At 41.1% G+C, this 27001-nt stretch overlaps 1 protein-coding gene across 18 annotated transcripts in view; it reads right to left on the reverse strand.

Annotated features, from left to right (window-relative positions):
• Positions 1-27001, reverse strand: part of EPB41L2 (erythrocyte membrane protein band 4.1 like 2) — a 215324-nt gene that overhangs the window by 145552 nt on the left and 42771 nt on the right. For 3 of the 18 annotated variants that reach the window (XM_079938890.1, XM_079938891.1, XM_079938883.1), the window contains exons 1-2: positions 20035-20212; positions 9260-9384 (exon numbers count right to left, since the gene is read on the reverse strand). The exons of 4 other annotated variants lie outside the window; for them this stretch is intronic. The gene's annotated coding sequence lies outside the window, so the exon portion shown is untranslated. 11 more of the 18 variants (XM_079938895.1, XM_079938893.1, XM_079938894.1 and 8 more) reach the window with 8 other exon arrangements.

The raw sequence follows: 27001 nt of genomic DNA on the forward strand, positions 1-27001 counted from the left end.
CATGGCTGTCTTCTTCCACACCTACACAAACCATGCTGGTAGTCATATGGGGGGTAGGAGACAGCAATTTAATCTGTTACACCAAATACGCATTTACAGGGGCTTTAAAGTTTACAAAGCCTTCACCTCTTCCCAATTACATTCATATTTAATAAATTTAAGCTAAGAGACTTTTGACGTGTCTTATTTATCTTTTGTATAATAGAAAGCTCTTGTTATTGGGTACCCACATTTTATTTTGCTTGTCTTCATAAATCTAATGCTATAGTAATATTTTTGTTCTTTGACTCCCAAAATGCCTATATTCTTTAAAACAGCAATGTCCAATGTTATTTGAACTTCACCACGTATGTACCTCTTTCTACCAAATTTTAAGATTTGAAATTATGGCCAAAAATTATCAATGAACATTTTGAGGGGTTGTGCTGATTACTAGGGGAGGTGGGAACAATATGAAGACCTAATATGCTTAACTTGTTATCTTTGTTTTACTCCTCTTTAGAAAAGGATATTTAGCATTTGCAAGAGAGAAGCATAAAAAATATTTTTTCAAGCTTTTATTCTACGACTGTGAAAAGTTCACATCATGGTTATAATTTGTTTCTCTTGGATCTAAACATACACCCACCCATTGGCTTCAGAAAAATGCTTGGAAAGAAACCCTAGGACAGTTATACTTCCTGGAAATTTCAACTGGGGAAAAAAAAAAAAAGTATCCCTTCCCTGAAGGGATAGCCAGTAGCAAATGATGCAAATGTTCTTTTGTATTAATACCAATTTGTAAAAACCTATTCTTACACAAGATACATTCATTTGGGCTTCCCTGGTGGCACAGTGGTTGAGAGCCTGCCTGCCGATGCAGGGCACATGGGTTCGTGCCCCGGTCCGGGAAGATCCCACATGCTGCGGAGCGGCTGGGCCCGTGAGCCATGGCCGCTGAGCCTGTACATCCAGGGCCTGTGCTCCGCAACGGGAGAGGCCACAGCAGTGAGAGGCCCGCGTACCGAAAAAAAAAAAAAAAGATACATTCATTCATTCAACAAATATTTCTTGAACAACTATTAAGAAGGTAATTTACAAATGGATTCTCCCTCTCACATACTTGATACGTGGTATGATTTTATTAATTATTAAGCAAAATGATTACGAAAATTTTATTTATCCAGTTTTGCGGGGCAATTCCCAGTCCCCAGAATGCTTCTCTCTGCTACTGACTGGCTGCCTCTCCATGTGAACAGTCAGATTCCTAGGGGCAAAGACTGCAATCTTACAACCATATCCCTCAGAGCCCAATACAATACTTGGCATACAGTAAGGTAGCCAAAGGAACACTTGAATGAATGAATGAATGGATGGATGGATGAATCATATTCATTAAGTAGTACAAACAAAAATCCCAGTAAAAGAAGAAAATAAACTCAGTACAGGCGTCACTCCTGATCCTTTCCTCTCTCTTCATCCAGGCTCACTTTGTTGTCCTTTTCTCTATAGGTATTTCTACTGCTGAAATGACCATTTTTGAATTCCTGGTATCAGTTTGCCTTACTGTGAACTTATCGGCAACGCAGTCTTCTTCCTCATCTTTGAACGCCCAGCCTGGTGCACAGTAAGACTGGGCACAAATTTGCCTCATAATAAAGAGCAACAAATACCAAAGACACCTCCTTAAATCAGTGTTGCCAAGCTTCAGATTATTATTGTGTAGTAAAAACAATGTACTGAACTAGTAACAATGAGATTTACTATTAAAATTAAGTTAAATAAATGTTTGATCCTAGTCACTTGTACAATAAATACCACCCAAATCATAGCACCAGATTTACTGAACAGAAATACACAAGTGCCTGCTGGAGTTGAAAGTGTCACCTAGAAGCCATAAATAAAAGAAATATGAAAGGAGGCTTCCTCGGGCAGACACCTTTAACTGAGGGTAAAAATCACCAGCACAAATACCCAGGGAAATCTGGTAATTCTTCAGAAAACCTGGTGTGTAATGTTTCTAAAACACAGATATTTGTAATTATGCCTCTTACTTCAAAAAATAATAGCGATGAAAATATCTGAAAGGCTTCCAGTGGCTCTGCAGGGAGTACGGAGACCAAACTCCTCAGTATAACTTCCTGGGTTCAGCACCGACTGGCTCCAATCCAGATCTGCAGCTCGTCTTCTGCTTCCCATGCCCTCTCACACACACCCTGAACTCCAGCTATACCAGCCTCCTCAACACGAAATGCTTCCGTGTCCTCATTAATGCTGACTCTCCTCTGTCTAGACTGTCCACTTCCCCTGTCTACACTTGAAGAAAAAAAGAAAAAAAAAAAAAAATCCAACCCAAGCTTCTAGGTATAAGGTTAAAAACAGGCAGTTTGTGACCAAACCTAACAATAGCTCTGTTGCTGATTTTTAAACCACAGAACACTCAGAATAAAACTTTGGGGGTGTGGATGGGGATCAAGTTATTTGTGAATTTATGGTACACACACTCTCTCACAAATCACAAGGCTCTGAAAGAGAAGTCTGGTACATGGCAAACCACCCCAGCAGAGAGTGGCTACCTCTCCAGCCATACCCACTGGTAGAGAAAGCAGGATGCCAAGAATGGCCAAGTCAAACTCAAATGGGCTAAGAGTAATGCAGCCCCTCCCCCAAGACGGCCCTGAGGTCTATGTGACTGATGAAGGCACTCTTCCCAGGGGACAGAACAAGGGGCAGTAAGATCTGATCAGGAATCACACTTCAAGGATGAGCTATGCCCAGAGCAATATTTATGGCTATGCGACAGGGCAGGGCAGAGCACTGTCCAGGGGGGAAATCTGAACAATGCAGCTGATCACTGACAAATGATCTGGATGGAAATGAAGCTAGAGGAATAAACATCACCAGTACACCGTGTTCTATGAGACATGTCATTGCAACTAGATGAAGTAGGTCAACAGGACTTTGTATGGTCTGTGCTTCGGGAGGGAAGGACTGTACCTGCAGCTGACCTATGTAAGGTGATATACACACAAATATACATTATACTTAAATGTACAGAAATGTGTGTGTACATACATATATATTAGTCAAAAAGGGTAAAATGTAGCACTCCTAAATAATCAACTTAGCTGCCATACCTAACTACCCCTTTGTCACCATCTCCCTGATCTTTTCCTCCCACCATAGTCAGCCACGCTTTATAAAGAATTTGGCTAGTTCTATTCAAGCCATTTGGGTTCAGCCATAATTCAGGTATCTCATATCCTCCTCCTTAATCCCTTTTTATTCCCATTATCCCCTGTAATTCCATGTTAACTATATATATCAGAACATCTAATTCAATAAATGTTGAATGAACAAACAAAACGGCACAGTTATAACAAGATAAGGAAATTTGTTTCTGCTCTCTTATCATCTTAATATCAAAAGTAATATTCTTCCCATTGGATCCTAGAGTAATAAGAACCAGGCTTGAGGTTCTTCTTGTCTTCTGGAGAAGGACTGGTCTGAATATCCACCAATCGCAGGGGGAAGGTTTCCTCCCACCTCAACCTTTAATTATATAGGAATACCCATGTAAAGAAAGTTTATTTCTGCCATGGAGTTTATTGTAACAGGATCTGTCCTGTACCAATTGTATATTTATTTTTAAAAGAAACAGATGGAATGGGATGACACAGGGCTTGGTATCACTGTCTAAAACAAGCCCAGCTGATGGCTAGACATATACACACACTGTAATCCCTGTGTACCTCTGCCCCAGACGACCGGAGTCGGGCCACAGCAGAATCAGCTCTTGTTGGAAATCAGTGAGCCAGCTGTCAAGGACAAGCCAGGGCTTATGTGATCAGATCTTTACTTGTTTCAAAGGCTTCTTAACAGTTCTAATATAGACTTATTATGCTTTTATGATACTGGAAAACATCCAAAATGATTAGCCTATCCTTTTCTGACTCGTATATCTTTAGGCAATAAATGCACGGACTTTCTACTAACTGAGAACTTCCAAGTGAGTCCATCTAATGCATGAATGCCCTATGGAGTAACATTTCCAAAATTAAGTACTACTATCTTAAGGATTTACAGGACTTCCCTGGTGGTGCAATGGTTAAGAATCCGCCTGCCAACATAGAGAATGGACTTGAAGACACGGGGAGGGGGAAGGGTAAGCTGGAATGAAGTGAGAGAGTGGCATGGACATATATACACTACCAAACATAAAATAGATAGCTAGTGGGAAGCAGCCACATAGCATAGGGAGATCAACTCAGTGCTTTCTGACCACCTAGAGGGATGGGATAGGGAGGGTGGGAGGGAAACACAAGAGGGAGGAGATATAGGGATATATGTGTATGTATGGCTGATTCACTTTGTTATAAAGCAGAAACTAACACACCATTGTAGAGCAATTATACTCCAATAAAGATGTTAAAAAAAAAAAAAAGAATCCACCTGCCAATGCAGGGGACAGGGGTTCGATCCCTGGTCCGGGAAGATTCCACATGCTGCAGAGCAACTAAGCCCCTGCGCCACAACTACTAAGCCTACGCTCTAGAACCGGCGAGCCACAACTACTGAGCCCACGCACCTAGAACCTGTGTTCCATGACAAGAGAAGCCACCGCAATGAGAAGCCTGCGCACCTCAACGAAGAGTAGCCCCTGTTCACCGCAACTAGAGAAAGCCCACATGCAACAATGAAGACCCAACACAGCCATAATAAATAAATTTATATTTAAAAAAAAAGAATTTACAGACACAGAAAACAAACTTACAGTTACCAAAGGGGAAGGGAGGGAGGAATAACTGGGAGTATGGGATTAACAGATGCACACTATCATATATAAAATAGAAAAACAACAAGGATTTACTGTATAGTGCAGAAAACAATATTCTATGTCCTGTAATAAACTATAATGGAAAAGAATTTTTAAAAGAATATAGATATATACATATGTATAACCAAATTACTTTGCTGTACACTTGCAATTAACAATACTGTACATCAACTATACTTCACAATTTAAAAAAAAAGTTTAGATACATTCACTGTATTTTTGCCAAGGAAAAATAAGCAGGTTTAAAAAGATAATGCTGGGGCTTCCCTGGTGGCGCAGTGATTAAAAATCTGCCTGCCAATGCAGGGGACATGGGTTCGAGCCCTTGTCGGGGAAGATCCCACATGCCGCGGAGCAACTAAGCCCGTGTGCCACAACTACTGAGCCTGCGCTCTAGAGCCCACAAGCCACAACTACTGAAGCCCATGCGTCTAGAGCCTGTGGTCTGCAACTGTGTTCCACAACGAGAAGTTACCACAATGAGAAGCCTGCGCACTGCAACGAAGAGTAGCCCCCGCTCACCACAACTAGAGAAAGCCCGCGTGCAGCAACGAAGACCCAACGCAGCCAAAAATAAATAAATAAAATTTAAAATTTTTTAAAGAATCATTTAGAAAAAAAGGATAATGCTCTGATTTTAACCCATGTGTTCACAGATAAAACACTGGAAAGGCTCAACCAAAACGGTAACAATGGTTGTTTCTGAATGTGGGCAATGGGAAATTTTGCTTTATTTGTATTTTTCTATATCACCAAGTTTTCGCCACTGAACATATATTATTATAATTAAGAAATATCTTAATAGATTAAGTCCATTAAAATAAAAAATATGAAGCTTTCTCCCTTTATTTCTATACTCCTGCTTTAGCACTTTTAAAGCAGTACAAAACAGGATGACTAAGTCCCACCAAAGTTATAATAAACTGGTCATGTGCCATGTGGTATAGATTTACCTAAAACACAGAGGTACATTCATGCCATTCTTCCTTGAGCTTGGCACTGTCTACAAGAAATTACTCTAAGAAGCACATGCTTTCAGACACTGTTACATCAGAGGCCTTTTTTTAAAGTTAGATTTTAACTGGATTTAAAAGAATGAAAGGAATTTCCTGGATTTTATCAGGGTAATTTCCCAAAAGATTTTTGCCCCACTTCTTACTACAAGGATTAAAGCCACTTAGCAAATTAGACTGTGTACTTGCCACTTAAAATGCTATTCAGAACATATATATTAAGAGATCTTTAAAAAGCAGTACATGTCAGAAGAAGTTGTTTTAACAGTTTCCTATGAAGTTAGTCAAAAAGCATCAAACATCTGAGTGCAGGAGGGGTCTACTTTCAGACCACACAGCACTATAGACAGGGAATACGTATCTACATTGAATCAGGAAAGAACCTTTCTTTATTTTATCATCATATGACAAGTATCACTGTCAAGTTTTCACTGCAACTTCATTAAAATACCAAGCCATACACACACACAATTTAACACAGCAGCAAGGAGGACAGCGACATATTTTTCAGAACTGCAAAATGGCATCTGCAGAATGTCTCAAAGGAATGACAAAGGCACTTCTTTAGCCCAAACAAAGAGAACAATGTTTCCACTAGGACATTACAGGACTATTTTATTTCAGGGGGGGAAGGCAGTAAAAATTAACACAAAACAGAGCTGAACGTGTAGAATGACAGTCTGTGGAGAAGAATTAAAAGAAACTATTGAGAATACAAGTTTCACTCATTATAGCTTAAAGTTTTAAAAGTTGGGTAATTTCAAATTGTAAATCTGAAAATAAAAATAACTTTAAAATTAGAAATATAAAATTACATATCAGTTGAATTAACGATGTTAGATTCATAAACACTGTGCATCTATAATTCATTTTGTTTAAAAGATGGCTTATAAATAAGGTATGCCAGCACACTTACCATTTCGCTTAACTTCCCAAAGACATTGTATTAAAAATGTACTGTCAATGCCTCCATTTTACAGATAAGGAAACTGAGACTTGTAGATGTAGAATGACTCAGTATAAAATGATTCAGTAATGGGCAGATGTAAGTTTTGATTCCAACTCTTTCACTTATTAGCTATGAAATTCTGACTTTCTTTCCAAGACACCTTACTTTGAATTTCAAGACTAACAACATCAAATAATGTTCACAAGGATTAAAGACAAACTACTGTCAAAAATGGGACAAGAAATGTCCTAAAGTAGCATACTGAAATGGAACTAAATGCTTAATAAATTGGAGGTAGAGAGGAAATCGGGATACACCCACTCCATCAAGCAATGTCTTCAAAACACTGTTATGAGAAGGGCTTAAGAAATGCCTTCAGAAAAATAAATCAGCAAGAGAATGCCAAGAGCCAGGATTAATTACAAAATAAATATCTAAATATATTTGGTGGAGAAGGTTCCTCACGTTTACCTAAAGTGTATGTACTTAGTTACCTTCAGTGGAGAATGCCCTAAAAAACAGTTTGATGATTTTTGTATTGTAGGGAAAAAACGCAGTTATAATTACAAACAGTAGACTCTGATTAAAGTAAGTAAAACCAATAAATAAACTACCAACAGGTAAATTTCTTCTCATAACTAATAGTTTGTCATAAATTTGTTAGCCCTACTTTGAACAGGGCTACCCACCTCATCTTCCTAAACTCCAGTTCTGATCACATAATTCACCTGTTTGGAAAACCTCAGTAACTACAGGAAAAAAACCCAAAGTCTTCCACCTGACATGCAGGCCCTGATACTATCCATGATGATTTCTATTGTTGAGGAGGGAAAAGCCAAGAGACTCCAGGCTCACTCCTCCAGACTCTTCTGAGAAGTGAGCAAACTGAGAAGCATGCCCATCACCACCACCATCGGGCAAAATCCAGTTACCAGGCTATGGCCTTGCCAAAGACTTCCCTGCCATCCTTCCCTCCTCCAGATGCCCACAGCACTCCCTTCCCCGCTTCCAGAGCTCAGCACTTTTCTACAGTACTGGCCCTATGCCCACATCTTACCCACCATACTTAACAAGTCTGTCTTACTCATCATCTCTGTATCCCCCAGAGCAAAACACACACCACTTTGTACAAAGTTATGCTTAGTCCATTTGGGTAGAAAAAAATGAGGGCATAAGAAAACACCTCTAAAAACAGAAACCGAGGGCACCTATTTTTCCAAACAATTCCAGGCATCATCATCTTATTTTTCTCTTATCCAAGATAATCACCTTAATGATTGAATAAAGTAAGCCTAATATTAAACTAAACGACACTCTGATGGAATAAACACTATTTTGGCACATTTATAATGAGAAATCTCATGCCATCTTTTAAGATTCATACGAGGAAAATGTGAGGAGTGTAGGACTTACTATCTTCACCTGCATGATTGGTTCTCAGGGGTTAAGACTGACCTAAAAGGTTGTTATCTTCAAAAAGGTACTGAATTCTAAGAGAAGCAAGAAGAAAATAGAAATGGCTCTGAAATAAGTCCTATGATAATATGTTTTGGGATATACAGTCCTCCTGAATCATCATGTAAGTTTAGGTCTGGGAGGTGCCTGAAAAAATAATGTAGCCAATCCTTTGTATAACAAACACCAAAGAATCTAAGAAATTCTAAACTGAGCTAAGTGACTGAGGGATTTTTTTTTTTTTTTTTTAAAGAATATTGTAAGAAAAGGCAGCAACCTAACCTCCTGGCCAGGTATTTCTCATTTGCATGAACTTATTACATCAACCAGGTGATGAGCTCACGTTTCTGAATGAATTTGCCCCTCAGCATTTTCTCAAATGCAGCTCATTTTCCCAAAACATGCTTTCCTCTTGGTTTTTCCTTTCCCAATGCACCTCAGGCTTAAAAACAGTAAAAAAAAAAAAAAAAAATGTAGACTAGTGGCTACCTTTTTTTTTTTTAAACTACAAGCACTGTCATAATCTCTCCTTCATGCAAAGCATTTATCAGATGGAAGTGTGCAAGATCTTCCTTTCACCGCTCAAGGTGGCACAGAAAATGAGGGCGGAAAGCAGGAACAAGGAAAAAGCGAAGAGGTACCCGCGCAAGAAAGCAGCAGCCGTGCCTATCAGACCGAAGCCATAAGACAAGAAACACACTATTTTATTCTTCTAGAACACTTAAATATATTGTGTAACAGTCACAAAGAACTTTTAGGATATACCTATATAAACACAATATAAGTTTATCTTCCAGAAAAGCCAACCAACCCAAATACCAAAATCTGGACCGTGTCTCAACCAGCTCTGCGGCTGGTACCTCACTGGTAGTCATCCTTTACCTACCTTTGCTGCATAACAGGGCCTTGTGAGATAGAATTCAGGGATATTCATTCCGTCTTAGGAGAATGACACTGTAAATAACTTAAATACCACTGCCTCTCATGTGGTCAAAACAGAGCATCTAAAGAAAAACACCGACTCACATTTACCAGGAATGGATTCACTGGGTAACCACCCGAACTCCTCGGAACTCACACGTGAAGCCCAGCTCTGCGATCACTGCTACCACCTTGCTCCCACCTTGCTCGCTGGCACGATCCAAGGACGCCTGGATTAAGATAAACGCCTTAAGTAGCAGTGCTGACACAATTCAGTTCCTAACGCTTATGTCAGAAGCGGCCCAGCCCCAGGTCAGGAAATAATACGACTGATACTAGAACCCACTGGTAAACATAAGTATCTTTAGGAGGTAGTGCTCCTTTTCCAATTGTAAAATTAATTCCCAAATTATTTTCCTCTTTTCACTGAACCAAACAGAAACAGGTGGAAAATAACTCCAAACAGCTGGAAAGTATGCAGAGCCATTATTACTTAAATATAATGAATTTAAAAAGACTTCGCAAGACAAATAAGATCACACTCTAGCAACACGAAACTTCTTTAAGGGAAAAGAACACACTTGTGTGCGCACACACATCATACAAGTGTACTTGGTCCCTGAGTGACGTGGGTGCTGCCAGCTCCTAGAATTGGTCTCCTTTTGCATCCCACGTTCTATGTCCTAACACTTCTCCACAGTGAGCAAGTTGGGTGATGGGGAGGCCTCCACACCTATTCTAAGGCAAGCAGCTTAGAGGCAGGAAAAAAAGGGGTTGATCAAAAAGGAGATTCTTCACACTACACTGAACAAACTTTTTGGAACAAATTAAGCACAGCATCATAAGAAACGCAGAGCACTGCCAGAAAAAAAAGAAAGAAACAGACTTTTCTTAATTCTGTTTCTTCCTACTTTAGTCACTCAGACTATTTCCATTATATTCCTCCAACACTTAAGCTGTCATCTCTAGTGAATTTCCCCACCCACCCCAATCATTTGAAAAACCTCTGGAAAAAAACCAAAAGTATAATCAACTTTGCCAAATGACATTCAGATTTTGTCCCCACCCTAATATTTGGCTATTCATCCTTATTTCTCGATCTCTTTCCATTCTTACTCCCTTTCCTTCTTCCCCCAACTACAAATATATCCCAGCAATTATTTCCTTTCTTCCCCACTCCCTACTCCTGAGATTTTCAACACTAAGTTTCTTCATTCCCCTCGTCCCACCTTCAATTCTCTCAATACAAAAAGTCAAGAAATGTACAAAATCATAAGTCTTCAAGATGCAGAATTTAATACGCTGAAGACTTCTTGTAGAGAAATTTTTCCAAGAAAAACAAAAACAGGATTCTCCATCACCTACTTTTCAGACAGCCCTCCAGGAGCCCTCCCGTCAGCTGTTTTATATGGTTTCTTCTAGATTAACTAAGGTCAAACAGAGGTGACGGTGAGTCTGAGGCTGTGTGTGCCAGTATATTGTCTGAATCCATAACAACTGCCTTAAAAAGGACATCTAAATACCCACTGACCAAGGCAATGTGCAAATCATGCTAGACTTGCTTTTTCTGCAGAGATATTCCTGAAATCCGCATTACCCGCAGGACTATCAACTCACAGAGAGGAGAGAGGAGGCCATGTTCCCTAATTTGCCTTAACTGCGTTCAGAACTCTTTTACCAAGTTTTAGTAATAATAGGGTGAGCCTACAAGGTGCTCTGCTAGTACTATGGAGATGAGACAAAGCAGAGGGGAGAGAGGTAGAAGGAAAGAAGGAAAGTAACAAGACAACATCCTTGTCCTTGAGGAGCTGAGAGTCCAGACTGCTCATTCACACAACCCCGTGGAAAGTTAACATTCATAATGTGCCCACATTTCAAGATAACAGTTGAAGAAATGCCGTTAAGACTTGTGTGAGAAATTGCCAAAGGAATTATACAGCTAAGAACTACAGGAATTCAGCAAAATAAGGCAAATATAATTCCAGAGTAGAAGAAATCTGGCATAGGAGATGATAACTAACAGTTTGGCAAAACCACTAAAAAGTTTGAAGACATTTATTGTTTGAACATGGCAGAAAAGAAACACTTCAGAGACACTTATGCTTAGTGTAAAACATACATTTTTCAGCTTCACTCCTTTCAGGTTCACATCAAATAATCCTAAAAGAGCAGCAATCCAGCCATCTCATAATGGTTTCTAAACTTCTCCAAATCACTTGGGGCAAATTAATTTAAGTACACAGGTGTGTTTGTGTAGTCTCAATGTTTCACTTTTTTTCAGACTCAAAGTTATATGAGATGGATTAAATAAATTCTCTGGGGCCATGCTATCTAATTTATCCTAGAGGATAATACTTCACAAATTTTCACCAGTAAAATAGGCAGAATGGGATAGTTACAAGTATACTGGGCTAGGTGGAACCAGTTCTGATTCCAGCTCTGAAAGTCATGGGAATTAAGAGCAAGTCATTTAACTTCATTTTACTAAATTTTCTCATCTATAAAATAAAGACAGGGAGGATTCATTACCTCTTAAAGTACCTCATAGTTCTAAAGTTCTACATTCTAAAAAAACTACTTGGCATGGCAAAACCAAACATATAGTATGAGCCCTACTTTGTGAAATGTATACAAATGTGCATTTACTGAAGTATTTAAACCACTGAATGTACGGTTATAAATAATAAAAACAATATAATATTAAGTGATTATGTCTGAAAATAGGAATGAGGCTGGCTTTTATTATTTGTTTCTCTGTATTCCAAGTTCTATTCAACAAACACATACATTTATCGTGAAAAAGATTCAATCCCTTGAATCCAAGCTTGACATTTGGAATCAGAGCTCTTCAGCCTCTACAAAATACACTGGAAATCAGAGTTCTCTTGGAAACATGACAGGTCCGTCTTGGATTAGGGGGAAAGTAGAGGGGGAAAGCCCCTCAACTTTGTTTTTCCACAACTACTTTTCTCATCTAGTCTGAATCCCCTCCTCTGTCCCTACCCTTCCCCGTAAAAATCTCTTGGGAGTGACTGAACGCGAGTAACCTAAAACTGGAATTTCTGGAAGTGCGTGGTTTTCCCAAAGCACTGTATTTTCATCTCCCTACTTCCACACACACACCCAGAATTGGATTTCATACTTATTTTGCAACAAAACCTCACAGCAGTACTTAAACGTCCTTTTAAAAAAAAAAGAAAAGAAAAAAAAAGGCATGGGCAGCCTATATTGGAAAAAAAAAAAAAAAGAATGATTTGGCACCTGTGGAGGTGATGTCATTACCAGCCATGGCTCTGAACTGTCTCTGGAATGCAGCTTAGGCCACCCAATGCTATTTAACATAAAACACAGTCTTTCCTGGCCCAAGAAACCTCACAGTCACACTTGACTGTACCCTGCTTAGGAATCCAGCATTTACAACTTTTTAGCTTTAAACATTTCGTAGAGCACAGCAGATACAATCAGCACCATCCTTGAAAGTCAAACTTGAGCAGCTCTAAACCGTTCTTCAACATCCAGCAGGCCTGAGAAGGACTAATTCTGCATGCCTGTCTATAGGCAATCCCTGACTCATGATCGGCCAGATTTTGAGTCATTGCATTGGGGGGAAAAAAACCATACATGCACGCCAACCCAAGATGAAGTGAGGACTTGGTTGGGGACAGAGTGAGCACACTGGGGGAATGAGATGAGGATGACAAAAGTGAAGCTGGAGATGAGAGCCTCAATCCTTATTCTGTAAAATGAAGCTAAGAAAATCTAATTCCTGGCTATCTGTACAGATAAGATAATATAGAATGACGGTTTCTGACATAAAGTAAACTCTAAGTAAATGTTAGCTATTATTATCTTTCCCCGGCAGAAACAGTCATTAAAGGGAATATTAACTCCCCAAGCCTGCTTAAGAAGGTCCAATTAATCTATAACACACCTGAAAGTACTTGAAAACTTAACTGCAAATTTTAACACTTCTAAGGAAAACACACATAAGGAGTTTCAACTAAAATACATTTGCTCCCCAGAAGAATGAGTGAGGGATGACCCTTTCTGCCCTCCTTCATTCACACTAGACAGCCCGATGAAGAATCCTGATCCCACCACTGCTCCAGCCAGGAGCCCACCCAGAGATCGGGTACCTGACCAGGGGCTGGCATGGCAACTCTTAGAAACTGGGAATAAAGATCCGCGGGAAACTGGGCCTCTGCCCAAACCACCTAACTCCCCACTCCACAGTGCCCTGATCCCTTTTTTAAGAGCCACGGAACTGCGGCCACCTGCTTCCCACTGCCAACGCCTGACCAACATGGTCCAATACGAAGGGAAACGAAACTCTCCACCTCCCAGAGTTCAGTCTAGAAAGCCACACAAGGCCTTACAATTTACTGTCAAGATTTTACTACTCACAGCAATGGGAGATGGACCAGGAACATCCAGATGTGTTTGTCTGCTTCACGTTTCTAAAGGCAAAGCCAAGATCACACTGGGATGCTAATGTTTTTTTAAAAATCATCAAGACAGCAGAAGGAGAAAGAAGCCGGAACTTCTATCTCACAATTCCCACAACTGTCTGCTTTTACTGAGTTTTGTCCCCTCACAACCCTCTAAAAATTAATTTTCAATTTTCTACGGCTGATTACGTGTTATGTGGTCACCGTAACTCTAAGTTGCAGAACGCTCTCTCCCTATTGTTGGGAGCCAAGAAGTTTTCGCCATTAGAAGATGGCCGACACCCTGCTTCTCTTCCTGATTTATGAGATAGAAGTTCGCGCCTAAAATGAAAGCCCGCGCACGCAGCACCAATGATGATTAGCCAAGTACTTCCCTCATTCTGAATCCCGCCCCGCTTTCTCTGCAGTGTATAAATACAGCTACCGCAGCAATAAAAGTTTGAGGCTTGATCAGGATTTTGTCTTGCCTCCATTCTTTCGCGTCTCCTGCCCTTCCCCCTTTTTTCAACCCCCACAGGTTCCTCCTCGGACTCACAAGGATTTGTCCTGCTGGTCGGGACTCCCGGGGACGCCCGGGGCCGTACACACCCTATGACCCAGAGCACATCAAAATCCCCCTCTCCTCACCCCGCAGCTTTTCCAGAATTACAGGATCTTGGCGATGACCCACACGCCGACTTTTTTCCAATCTATTTCCCTCAGTCTGACAGGGAAGCTCCACAGACCCAGTGCTGAGCCAGAAGGTCAATCGATACCTGGGTCATACTTTTCTCTACCACCCGACCACGTGTAGTCTCTACTAGGGGAGAGGCGGGCTGAATCCCAAACCTAGAATGCATTCCAAATCGAAATCGTTTTTATTACCCGTACTCCTACCTACTCCTTTCTCTAAGGCACAGGGCAGAAGAGCAGAGGGTGGGTGTGTGTGTGTGCGTGTGCGCACATGCGTGCACGTTGGTCCCTACTTTAAAAGTGAACCCCATGATCCTGCCCTCCGCACCCTCAGTTACCCATTCCCACGCTTCCCAAACACTAGCTTTCAATTTTTTTGTGACCCAGAGTAAAACATTTACATCCCAACCCAGTTCACAAATACACAGTAAACACACCCAGTTTTAATGGAAACAGTTTTCAAATGGTCGCTCTGATCAGGCCTAAGCCTAGGCAGTCTGTGCCAAATCCAGCCCAGCCCCTCTCCGCAGTGAGCCTTCTCCCTGCCAGCGGGCTGCCTCAGCGGAAAAGGGGCACTTCTTTCCTTCCACTCCCCTTTCTCTTTCTTCTCCCCAGGGGAAGATTCCTGCAGTGGCAGAGCTCCGCTCCAGCCAGGGAGGTGGATCCAAGGTACGATAACTGCTGATGGAAAGCTTCTCCCAAAGGGGAAGCCTTCTTTTTTCACTTCAGGTAAAATTCTGTGTAGGCTAGATAAGGCCCCAACTCTCATGTTGTTTATTCATTTTCTAAATGCCAGCCATGACCTTCTAAAATGATTTCTTGGAAAATCCTGCCCCAGACCTATATATGATTCTACCATTATCTCACTTTCGTTCGTCCCAACCTCTGATCCCCTTCCGCCCTGCTTCCTGAACCACCACCCCCAACTACTTTGGCCCTGAGCAGCCTGTGCCTCCACCACCTTCCCGCTGCCCTGTCTTCACTACCCTCCTTCCGCAGCTTGGATTCCACGGGCCACCACCAGACCCTCAGCGCCCAGCCCTGCTGTCCTCCAGCACATCTGTGTGCTCTGTGGCTCCACCTGACTCTGGCCCTACTTCAGCCTTGCACCCATGCCGCCAAACAAAAAACACGTGATGATGATAACTTTTCTCCATTCAAATTCACGGCCACGAACTTTAACAGGACTCTTAGAGATCTCCAGATACATCCTACGACAGTTTCCTAGTCAACCCACACCGCCACTCACCTGGACATAGATTTCACACTTACACATAAAGCCAAAAAAATGACAGACAAAAAATATATGACACTGGATATTGGATCTTCCTATGATCTCAGCCACAATCTTACTACAGCTGTCCTCCAATAAGGAAAACCAAAGAGTGTTCAACAAAGTCAATGTTATAAGAAATTAAAAAGTTACTAGCCATTCTTTTTCTTAAAAAATCTGCCCAGTACAAGGCTGACTTCCAATATTAACAAGTTTAAGGGCATTTAACCATTAGAGAAGAAAAGAATAAGTCTTGGTTTTCTCTTATCTTACAAAAATGTTTGGTAATATTCTCTCCTCAATTCTCTTACCAAAGTAGTCCATGTACAACTCTGCCCTGCCTCTCTAATCACTGTCAGGCATAACAGTTCATTGTCCAAATATAATTTGTTCAGCCATGCAAACACCTGTGCAATCAGGCATGTTCAATTTGCAAGGGACAAGTCCAACGGCGTGGCCACAGCGATAAGCACTGGTGCCTGGCTAGTGGGCCTTTTGCTGAAAGAAACAGCTTTTCCCATAATTATCTCTATTTTGAATCAAAATGTCTAATAAATGTTTTTATGTAATTCAACAGAAAGACAAAACAGGTGCATTACAGAGTTGCTGTTTATTCTAACCCAGGCCACTAACAGTGGCACTCAGGCACATAATAAACCCCAGAGTAAAATAAAGCTGTGTCTCTTGAAATTCAAGGGCCAGGAGAAGTGAAAGCTAAGGAAGCAAATTTGCCCAAGGAGGCAATAAAAGGTCAAGACCAGAACTCAATGTGCTGTAAGAGAGCTGCCACAGGGAAATCACTGCAGGGTTTCAAGGGTTATTTCTATCACTTTAAAACTCAGTTCCTGCGACTTCCCTGGTGGCACAGTGGTTAAGAATCTGCCTGCCAATGCAGGGGACACAGGTTCGATCCCTGCTCCGGGAAGATCCCACGTGCCGCGGAGCAACTAAGCCCGTGCGCCACAACTACTGAGCCTGCGCTCTAGAGCCCACGAGCCACAACTACTGAACCCGTGTGCCGTAACTACTGAAACCCACGCACCTAGAGCCCGTGATCCACGCCAAGAGAAGCCACTGCAATGAGAAGCCCGTGCACTGTAACGAAGAGTAGCCCTTGCTCACCGCAACTAGAGAAAGCCCGCACACAGCAATGAAGACCCAACGCAGCCAATATCTATCTATCTATCTACCTACCTACCTATCTCAGTTCTTGCTGGAGGGGGGCCGTACACGACCTGACTACTCAGTTGAGAAATCTAGACTGAAATCACATATGCCAGAAAATAGGCAGATTTGAGAACATGCAAAGGCTATATGCCCTTCAGAGCAAGAGGGTAATTTAGCTTAGAGGAACCTCAGGTCAAAGACATGAACACCACTTAGACCTGCAGATATGGCCGAGGCCACGGGCTAACCTTCCCGCCTCAGTCACCCAGACTGCTAACATTTAAAAAAAAAAAAAAAAATGTGCACAGCACAAGCAACACCAATAAGGTCATGTTAACATAACAATTCCCACCCTTCACTTACTTAGGCTCCTTTCCCAGCCCCTGAGTTTCCAAAGCTCTACCAACTGTCTTCTGTTACTGAGTTTTAAGATTCCTAAGGTGTTTCTTCCTCCTCCCTCCCCCTCCTCCTCCATTCATCCACTCCATGTGTGGGGAATGGCCACTATATACCGAGCACTGTGCTGGGACACATAACCTAGTAAGGGCCGCAGGAGAGGAAGCCAATGATTACAATTCACTCTGAGAAATACCTACTTAAAGCAACCTGCAAAAAAGCAGACGAGCAGAGAATGATGGTGAAATCCATCTCTGAAGGATGAAGATGCAAAGAAAGGAGGTACAGCATCCCAAGTACTTGCAAAGACATCAAGATACGGTACAGGTTGCTCCTTGCAACTTGTTACATTTAATCAAAATCACAAAGGTTAGGCCCAAGAATTCACAAGACAAAATGCAAAAGTCAGTCAATTTCCCTACCAATATGACAGCTATGCAATAGCTACTGGACCTAGAGATTTCTTCTTTTTCAGATTATCTGAAAATTCCATTCATCCATTCTATTTGTTTTCAGTTTACAAAAGCTAGTCAACAGTTGGCACTGTAGGTATGTGTGGGCCTATGAAGATCACTCACAATTGTAACCTCTGAACTCAATATAACGGTGAGAGGCACACTACGATCTTCATTCCAGTCAAAACTTTGGTGGGTATTCCTTCCATTCTTTTGCTTTTCTCCCACCCCAAGCTAAGGTATTTCATGTACCATTCTTAATAGGTAGTCAACTAATCCTGGCTAAGATAATGGCAGATAATAGTTGACGGTGTGACCTCGTCTAGGTCAGCATAGGGGATGAAGATAAGGAGCAGCTAGAAGACAGAATCCAGCACAAGGTCAACTTGTGTCATTTGGCTTAGGGCTAGGTGAGCAGACAGATGGATAGCCTCTTCCGCCACCTCTAGAAAAGAGAATAAAAACTTGCCAAATTAACAGAGTTGTTTTTTTATTTAAAAAAAATTTCACAGGACTTCCCTGGGTGCACAGTGGTTAAGAAGCCACCTGCCAATGCAGGGAACGCGGTTCGAGCCCTGGTCCGGGAAGATCCCACATGCCGCGGAGCAACTAAGCCCAGGCGCCACAGCTACTCAGCCTGCACTCTAGACCCCGCGAGCCACAACTACTGAAACTCGTGCTCTGCAACAAGAGAAGCTACCGCAATAAGAAGCCCATGCACAGCAAAGAAGACCCAACACAGCCAAAAATAAATAAATTAATTAAATAAATTTTTAAAAATAAATCTCACAGAAACAGTTTCTAATAAGATTTGGTCTGTGCCCTACGTTAGCTAGGTCAGGGTATTTCAACCTCTGCACTCTTGACATTTTGGCCAGATAATTCTTCGTTGTCTGAAGAGCTGTCCTGTGCATCGTAGGATGTTTAGCAGCATTCCTGGCCTCTACACAGAGATGCTAGTAGTGCATCAAGTCATGGCAATCAAAAATGTCTCCAGGGCTACCCTGGTAGCACAGTGGTTGGGAGTCCACCTGCCGATGCAGGGGACGTGGGTTCGGGCCCAGTCCGGGAGGATCCCACATGCCGCAGAGCGGCTGGGCCCGTGAGCCATGGCCGCTGGGCCTGCGCGTCCGGAGCCTGTGCTCCGCAATGGGAGAGGCCACAGCAGTGAGAGGCCCGCGTACCTAAAAAAAAAAAAAAAAAAAAAAAAGTCTCCAGACATTGCCAAATGTTCCCTACAGAACAAAAATCACCTACCCATCCCCATCCCGGTTGAGAATCACTGTGCTAGATTATGAGCACCAGCCTATTTACTAAATAAAGAAGACACTGATGTTCATGAACAGGGCAAAATATTAAAAGGGTGATGCCTTAATCAGCTATTGCAGTTTAACGAAAAGCTAACAGATATCCCCAACAGAAGAGGGAGGTCAAAATTAAGGCCAAAAAAGTAAAGTCTGGAGCATTTAGGCAACAATAAGTATACAGATGCTCGGGTCTGGTGAAAGCTGCAACTGAAAAAGAGTTTAGTGAAAACATTAAAACTAAATCAAACCAAGTCTATCTTTATTCCACATATCCAAGCCCATTCTACCAAAAAAAAATCTTTAACAGATTTTAATTCTACAAAATGAGTATCTGAAATAGTAACTATTCTGATACAATTAGTAACGCACAGACCAGACTCCAAATCCTGGCCCCTTTCAACCATTTTCTAGTTACCTGATACTTACCCTAAGCTTTTTCCCTCTCCAGAGAAGTAAACGACATGGCCAATATAAGGACATGAGCATGGAGCCCGGCACACTGTCAGTACCATCAAGTGGTAATTGCCAGTAGTTTCACATATGTTTCATAAACATACTTCTAATACAAAATGGAACACGCCGCCCAAGTGAACTAAGAAAACACACGCGTAATAAGTTAACTTTAAAAATCCATTCCTGTAAAAAAAATCCATTCCTGTAAAAACAACACACACCTTAGATGCCAAGATTTACCTACTTTTTTTTCTTTGTTTTTTTTTTTTTTTTTTGCGGTACGTGGGCCTCTCCCGCCGCCGAGCACAGGCTCCGGACGCGCAGGCCCAGCGGCCATGACCCACGGGCCCAGCCGCTCCGCGGCACACGGGATTCTCCCGGACCGGGGCACGAACCCGCGCCCCCTGCATCGGCAGGCGGACTCCCAACCACTGCGCCACCAGGGAAGCCCTACCTGAACTTTTTAAGGCAGGAGAAAAACAGATTACCCTCCAAGCCCATGGTTACAGTAAAAGCAAAGTATAAATGCTGCCCTTTTTTAAGTACTGCACTATGCACCACTTGGGCTACCTCCAAATATATTTCCCCAGGTTTTTATCCAAGTCAACCAAAACACCACTTTAAGCAGTTGAGTTTTAAAATTCACTATATAAAATTTCTACAAAGCCCAACAATCAAGTAGGAAAGAAAAGCGTTTTCTCACACATACCCAGAACCAGTTTGCAGTTGCTGTTTTTGCCTCACAGAAGTTGTTTTCCAGCCACAAGCTACTACAAATTGTTCAGACCTTTTGGCAGCAACACAGGAAACTGCCCTTTTCACCCGTTCTCCCACAAAAATGTAGTCAATTTCTAGGCAGGCCCATCTCTCAAGGCTACTTGCTTTAAACGGAGCCAAATACACACCGTTTTTCATTTAGCCATATGAAATGGCCCCAAATATCTTGCTTTTTTGTGCAGAAAGCTGAAAGTCACCAGAAGACCTGTGGGCAAAGCTCTGTATTAAGTCAGCTCATGAACTGCTAACCCCACACTTTACGCCGCATTTGAAATTTACAGGGCATTTGGCATCACAGCTGTTTCTGTTTTATCCAAATCGACCAGGATGCAATAGGCAACATGTGAAGCCATTTCCTGAGCTTAATTGGCCTTGGCTTCTCACTATTCTCAACTTGTCATGTTTCAAATAAGTAGTCAAAGTAGGTACATCTGCCTTTTGATTAAAAAAAAAAAACCTCATATCTTCTCTTTGAATCTAGGATTTTTCTACAGTCTTAAGGATCACATAAAGCCACAAAGATGAAGTTTGTCTCAGCTTAATATTCAGGCATACAAAATCAATCTATATTTTTCTCCTTCAATTATTTCAGCTGAGGTGAGGGCAGGAGGTGGTAAATTCCTCAACAGCTGTAACATATTTAACTTCTAAAAATAAAGGCAAAATTGCCTTTTGAATGCAAAATAAAAGAAGAACCTTTGAAAACCAGGAATTCCTTTGTATCCCATTTGGCTTAAAATTTCACAAATCATTTATAAATAAACAAATCCAAAATAAACAAACAAACTGACCCAAATGGCAAAAAGGCATCTGCAGTTACTCACAAAATAAAGCTGGACACTACTCTGCCCTGGGAGAGTCAAATGCCAAAATGCAATCTGGTGAACCGAGCTCATAATTCACAAACTGAAAAAGAAAATCAGCCCAGTATTTTACAGGGAACATTTCCTGTCTCCCCAGAATGACTTACAACCTCAAACAAGTTCCAATCATGACGCAAAGGTAACTTCTCCAAAAGGGTACAATGTCAGAAACTGTCCAGAAACCACACAGACAAAAATGATAAGCAAAGGAAACTCGATTCAATTACACACACCCATTGCTTTGATTTAATAAAAGACAGCCATATTTTTCAGAGTCCAGTATTAACAGTAATTTAAAATATGTTCAAGTTCAGAACTCCTTTTCAAAGGTACACTAAATTTTTCCAGCAAATAAATCCTACAGACTATACTGGGAAGAAAACTAGAAGGCAAACCAAGGAATCCAAATTGAAAATTCAAAGGCAAAATCTTACCTGTCTAGTAGGTAAAGAGACCTGGCTTGCCTGAAGCTAGTAAGTACAGGAGGCACACCCTGTAGGTTATCTTTCCAATTTAAATAGATAAATTGCAGGTGTAAAACAAGCACTAGTTGAGAACATGCTTTCATTCACTACTTGCCTTAACCAGTAATAAGCCAGACCATCTTTCATCTCCTTCCACAAAACAGAATACCAAAGAGATTTCTGCACTACTGTTATCAGCTTAACAGCATCTTCAAAGTACATCTAATTGTTAACGTTTCTGAGAAAGTGTCTATTGAAGGAGTAGGAAGAAATGGCCTCCTTCTTAGAGATTTCTTTACCCTGGGGGGTCTGAGGTAGTCAACACCAGCATGAAACAGGCTGTAAGACAATCACCAAAGAAAGAAAAATGAATCATTCCTTGAGTTAACTGCCTACATCTTCACAAGACTTACTTTCGAATAAGTAAACAACAGAAGAACAGCTGCCCCAAGGTTATCCAGAGGCCTGGCATAAGAAGTCAAAGCACTCAAGTTCACTATTCAAACACATGGGTTTTCTGGCCCATGTCAGAAAAGTTCAGCCTGCGAACTGTTTAATTCAGATTTGAGCTAAACGGGCAATTAAAAAATTTCTTTACTACTGTTACATTTTTTAATTTCTCACACCACTAGAAAACTCATCCTAAAATATAATTGGACTCTTTTAAACAGCAAAAGAGATGAAAAATGTAGAATCGGTCACTAATTTCTGTCAGTTCTCATCCTGCTTTCACCTATATTCAATTAGTATTTGTTGTGCAGTTACTACATTAAAAAGCACAGCTAACACTGAGAGGGGTAAAGACTGCACAGGACAGAGGTGTATTCACTACCAAATAGGTGATGTCTGCATCTGTATTTTTTTTTTTTTTTTTTGCAGTACGCAGGCCCCTCACTGTTGTGGCCTCTCCCGTTGCGGAGCACAGGCTCCGGACGCACAGGCTCAGCGGCCATGGCTCACAGGCCCAGACGCTCCGCGGCATGTGGGATCTTCCCGGACCGGGGCACGAACCCGTGTCCCCCGCATCGGCAGGCGGACTCTCAACCACTGCGCCACCAGGCAAGCCTGCATCTGTCTTTACACATAGTAAGTTGAGGGTGTTTTGTGTGTTTTTGTTTTCTTAAGTATCTCTGTGTGGTTTACTTTCTATATGGCAAGAGCACTGAAGATCCTTCATGTGTCTAAATAAAAAACTCTATACACATTTGGTTTCAATAAAGCCAGCAGTCTCTTGAAGATAGGTTCCAGCCATGAATTGTCCACATTTGTGTGCTGGAAAGGGTGAAAAGGGCAGTTTTCTGTGTTGCTGCCAATGGGCTGAACAATTCGCAGTAGCTTGTGTTACAGAAGAAGACCTTCAAGCTGGCTTGCTATACTTGTGCAAAATAACATGCTTTTTCTCCATTTACTCTTATTTTGTTACACCTTTTCCAGTAAAACCCTTCCCTGGCATTTTATACTCATGGTTTTAAATGATCTTGCCTAGAAAAAGAGTGTTTGAAAGTAACGCTTAACAGGTTAACTGAAAACCAATTTCAGCACACACCTAACATTTGAGCATTAAAAGTCTTTCTAGTCTTCTCCATCTATAATATTAATACAGTACTAACTTTGTCCAGGTATTCACTTCTGGGAAGTTCTTCCTGAATGCATCCGGCAAACATTTAGTAAGCACTCAGTAAGGAAACACACACATACACCACCAGGCTGTTTATGCACTGTGGAGAATACCAAAATGAATGAGAAAAGCTCACAGCCCTTAAGAAACTAATCTAGTAATGCAGAGAAAGAGAAAGGGCAGAACTCTGAGGCTGGAGGCGGGGGAGGTGTCAGAGAATCTGTTTTCTGTAAATTTACTGGATGGTTCTTGTGCATACTAAGGTTTAAGAACTAAGGTTTAATGTTTAAGAACTAAGATTTAAGGTTTGAGAACTGTATTCACCCCCGCCCCCAAAACGCAATAAATTAGTAAGTCATTATTCACTTAAAAAAACAAAAAAAAAAAGACTCAACACTAGATCACTCCAATTAGACAGTCACTATAGCTATATTTAAAATATCACTCCTTATGCTGCATAAATTAAGTACACCTAGACATTAAATTGTGTATTGGAAAAATATAAAACTATGATAAAAAGAACTAAACTAAAACTCAGGTTAAGTCCAACTAATGCCACTTAATTTGAATAAGAATTAAAATCCTGCCTATTATCTCAGAAAGCAATTAGAATAATTAAGTGAAAATATACATGAAAATGTTTTGCAAAGTGCTTTAAAAGCTTAGCTTATTATTGGTCAAGGAGCAGCTCTGTTTATCATATCCACAGTAAAGAAGACCCTGTCAGGAATAAAAGAGGCAATGAACTAACACTGGTCGGATTTTAAAAATCTATTTTTGGCTTCCAGAACCTTTACTGATGAGTAGAAAATATCTGCCCAGGTTTGCATCTCTCAGTAGCTAGGTGGTGACATTATCTGACATAGCTTCAATACTGCTTTCATACTTAATATAAATATTATCATCACATTCATAGCCTGCATTTTTAGTTCAAGACTAAGTTTTTCAGATTTATCTGTGCTCATCTATGTAACTTCACGTAGTTCATATATTTAAGTCATAACATGTCAATGACCGCTTCTTCCATGTCTCCGTGCAAAGGTACAGGAATCTCTAGGGTTCCTACCTAGTGGAATGCGGGCTAGTGTGATACTGTCAATTTTACTTGATATTGCCAAAATGTTCTCCCAGGATGGTTGTCCCAATTTATATTCTCACCAACAGTGAATGATAATAACAATTTCTCTACATGTTCCCCACCACTTGATATTTTTAGACTTATGGTTATGGTTAAGTCTCTGTTTTAACTTGGATTTCCTAGCTATTAGTGCTTACTGGCCATTTGGTTTCCAGTTCTGTGAATTGCCTCCAGTCATCCTCAATTTTTCTATTAGGTTGTCTTTCTTATTAATTTATAGGAATTGTTCACATAAGCTAGCTTTTAATCCTTATAGGATACAGGCTAGAACAGATCATTTTTCTCATATTACTACAAGTATGGGAGTAAGTGATTCATGGCTGACATGCCTAGCCAAGAACGTCACCAAGGAACTGGCCTTTTTTTTTTTTTGCGGTACGTGGGCCTCTCACTGCTGTGGCCTCTCCTGTTGCGGAGCACAGGCTTCGGACGCGCAGGCTCAGCGGCCATGGCTCACGGGCCCAGCTGCTCTGCGGCACGCGGGACCCTCCCGGACCGGGGCACGAACCCATGTCTCCTGCAACAGCAGGCGGACTCTCAACCACTGCGCCACCAGGGAAGCCCGGAACTGGCCTTTCATCCTCCTGCTCTGCCATCTTTAACCAGTACCTTCAGCTTCTTCGTTGCAAGACAGCTGCTGCAGCTCTAGACATTATATCCATATTCCAGGCAGAAGGAGGGGACAAAAGGAAAGAGAAAAACCAGACCCCATATTCAGGAAGCAAAGCTTTCTCAGAAATTCTTAGCTTACATCTCATTGCTCACAGCTTATGACTTTTGAAGGACCTCAAAGAAGACAGCCTTTTTTTTTTTTTTTTTGCGGTACGCGGGCCTCCCACTGCCGCGGCCCCTCCCGTTGCGGAGCACAGGCTCCGGACCCGCAGGCTCAGCGGCCATGGCTCACGGGCCCAGCCACTCCACGGCATGTGGGATCCCCCCAGACCGGGGCATGAACCCGCGTCCCCTGGATCGTCTGGCAGACTCTCAACCACTGCGCCACCAGGGAAGCCCAAGACAGCCATTTTTAAATGGGCATAAAATTAGTAGAGTTAGTAAAGAAAGACGAAAAAGCAAGATAGGCTACTAGTAATGTCTTTCAAACATGCTTTACAAACATATTCGTAGCCCTGTCGTTCCACTGCAGTATATTTTCATGTATGGAAGTTTATTTTAATAGAGTAAAATTCCTCAATCTTTTCCTTTATAATTTGGGCTGCTTCCTACTCCCAAACAACGCTTACATTTTCTTCTAAGAATTTTAAAGATTGGCTTTCCGCCTTTAAGCCTATCTATAATGAATTTGGGAATATGAAGTAAGGAATTAAATTTCATCTTTTTCCTGTATAAACAAATAAGTGGACATACCAGCCCTGTTGCTTTCACCTTTCCATACTGATTTAGACCACCTCTATAATATAACAAATTTCCTTCTAGTAGTGTATATGAAGTTTCTCGCTTATAGCAGGTTCACTGGTCTAATTATCCTTGCCCAACAGTTTTTTGGTTTGTTTTGTTTTTTTATAAATTTATTTATTTATTTTTGGCTGTGTTGGGTCTTGGTTGCTGCGCATTGGCTTTTTCCAGTTGCAGCAAGCAGGGGCCACTCTTCGTTTTGGTGTGCGGGCCTCTCATTGCAGTGGCCTCAATCATTGTGGAGCACAGGCTCTAGGCGTGCGGGCCCCAGCAGCTGTGGCACGCAGGCTCAGTAGTTGTGGCTTGCGGGCTCTAGAGTGCAGGCTCAGTAGCTGTGGCTCACGGGCCCAGCCTCTCCACGGCATGTGGGATCTTCCCAGACCGGGGCACAAACCCGTGTCCCCTGCATTGGCAGGTGGACTCTCAACCACTGCGCCACCAGGGAAGCCCCACATGAATTTTAAGATCAACTGTTCCATAAAAACCCTGCGTGGATTTTGAGTGGACTTTCACTGAAATTATTGATGTATTCAGGGAAAACTGGTATGCATATAATAACAAGCATTCCCATCTATGGACAATGAACAGCTCTCCATTTACTCAGCAGCCATTGTTTTACATCCTTCAATGTTCCATAATTTATCCATAAAGGTTTTACACATCTTGTTAGATTTGTTCATAGATACTCTGCATTATTAGAACTAGAAATAAGATCTTCTTTACATAGCATTTTTAAGTTTGGCAATCCATGATTCAACTGAGTTTTGCACACAAATATTATATAAACCATGAAAAATAATGATTCTTCCTTTCCAATACTTATGCTCATTTCGTTCTTATATTGTATTGACAAGTTTCAAGAACCACATAAATAAAAGTAATTTTTTACTTTCAACTTAAGAATATTATTATATTGTTAAGTATAAAGTTAAATATTATTTTGAAAAATATTATTTAGCATATTAGAAAATTATACTGCATTCCAAATTTAGTATTTTCAAGAATGTTGCCATTTCATAAAATGCCTTATCTAGCAAAACAATTATATGTTTCCCTTTCAGTTAGCAATATGATAAAATCTATTAAAGGAATATGAAATGGCATATTATTCTTACATTTTTGAATTCTACTTGGTTATAACAGACTTTTTTCCTTTATTTTACTGGGTCCTTACATACATTTATGAGTGACATTAGCCTATGGTTTTCTTTCTTTTTTTTTCCCCATTATTCTGGTCAGTATTTGTTATCAGAGTTATGTTGATCTTAATATTTTAAGAACAATGCTTTGATATAGTTCTAGAACAGGGAGTTTTCTGTTCCATGGTAATATGAAAACACTTCCCTATAGTTAGGCCCAGCAATTCATATTTTTTTATCTTTTCTATGATTATTATTTTCAAG

Source organism: Stenella coeruleoalba, assembly GCF_951394435.1.
Source record: "Stenella coeruleoalba genome assembly, chromosome: 12".
NCBI lineage: Eukaryota > Metazoa > Chordata > Mammalia > Artiodactyla > Delphinidae > Stenella > Stenella coeruleoalba.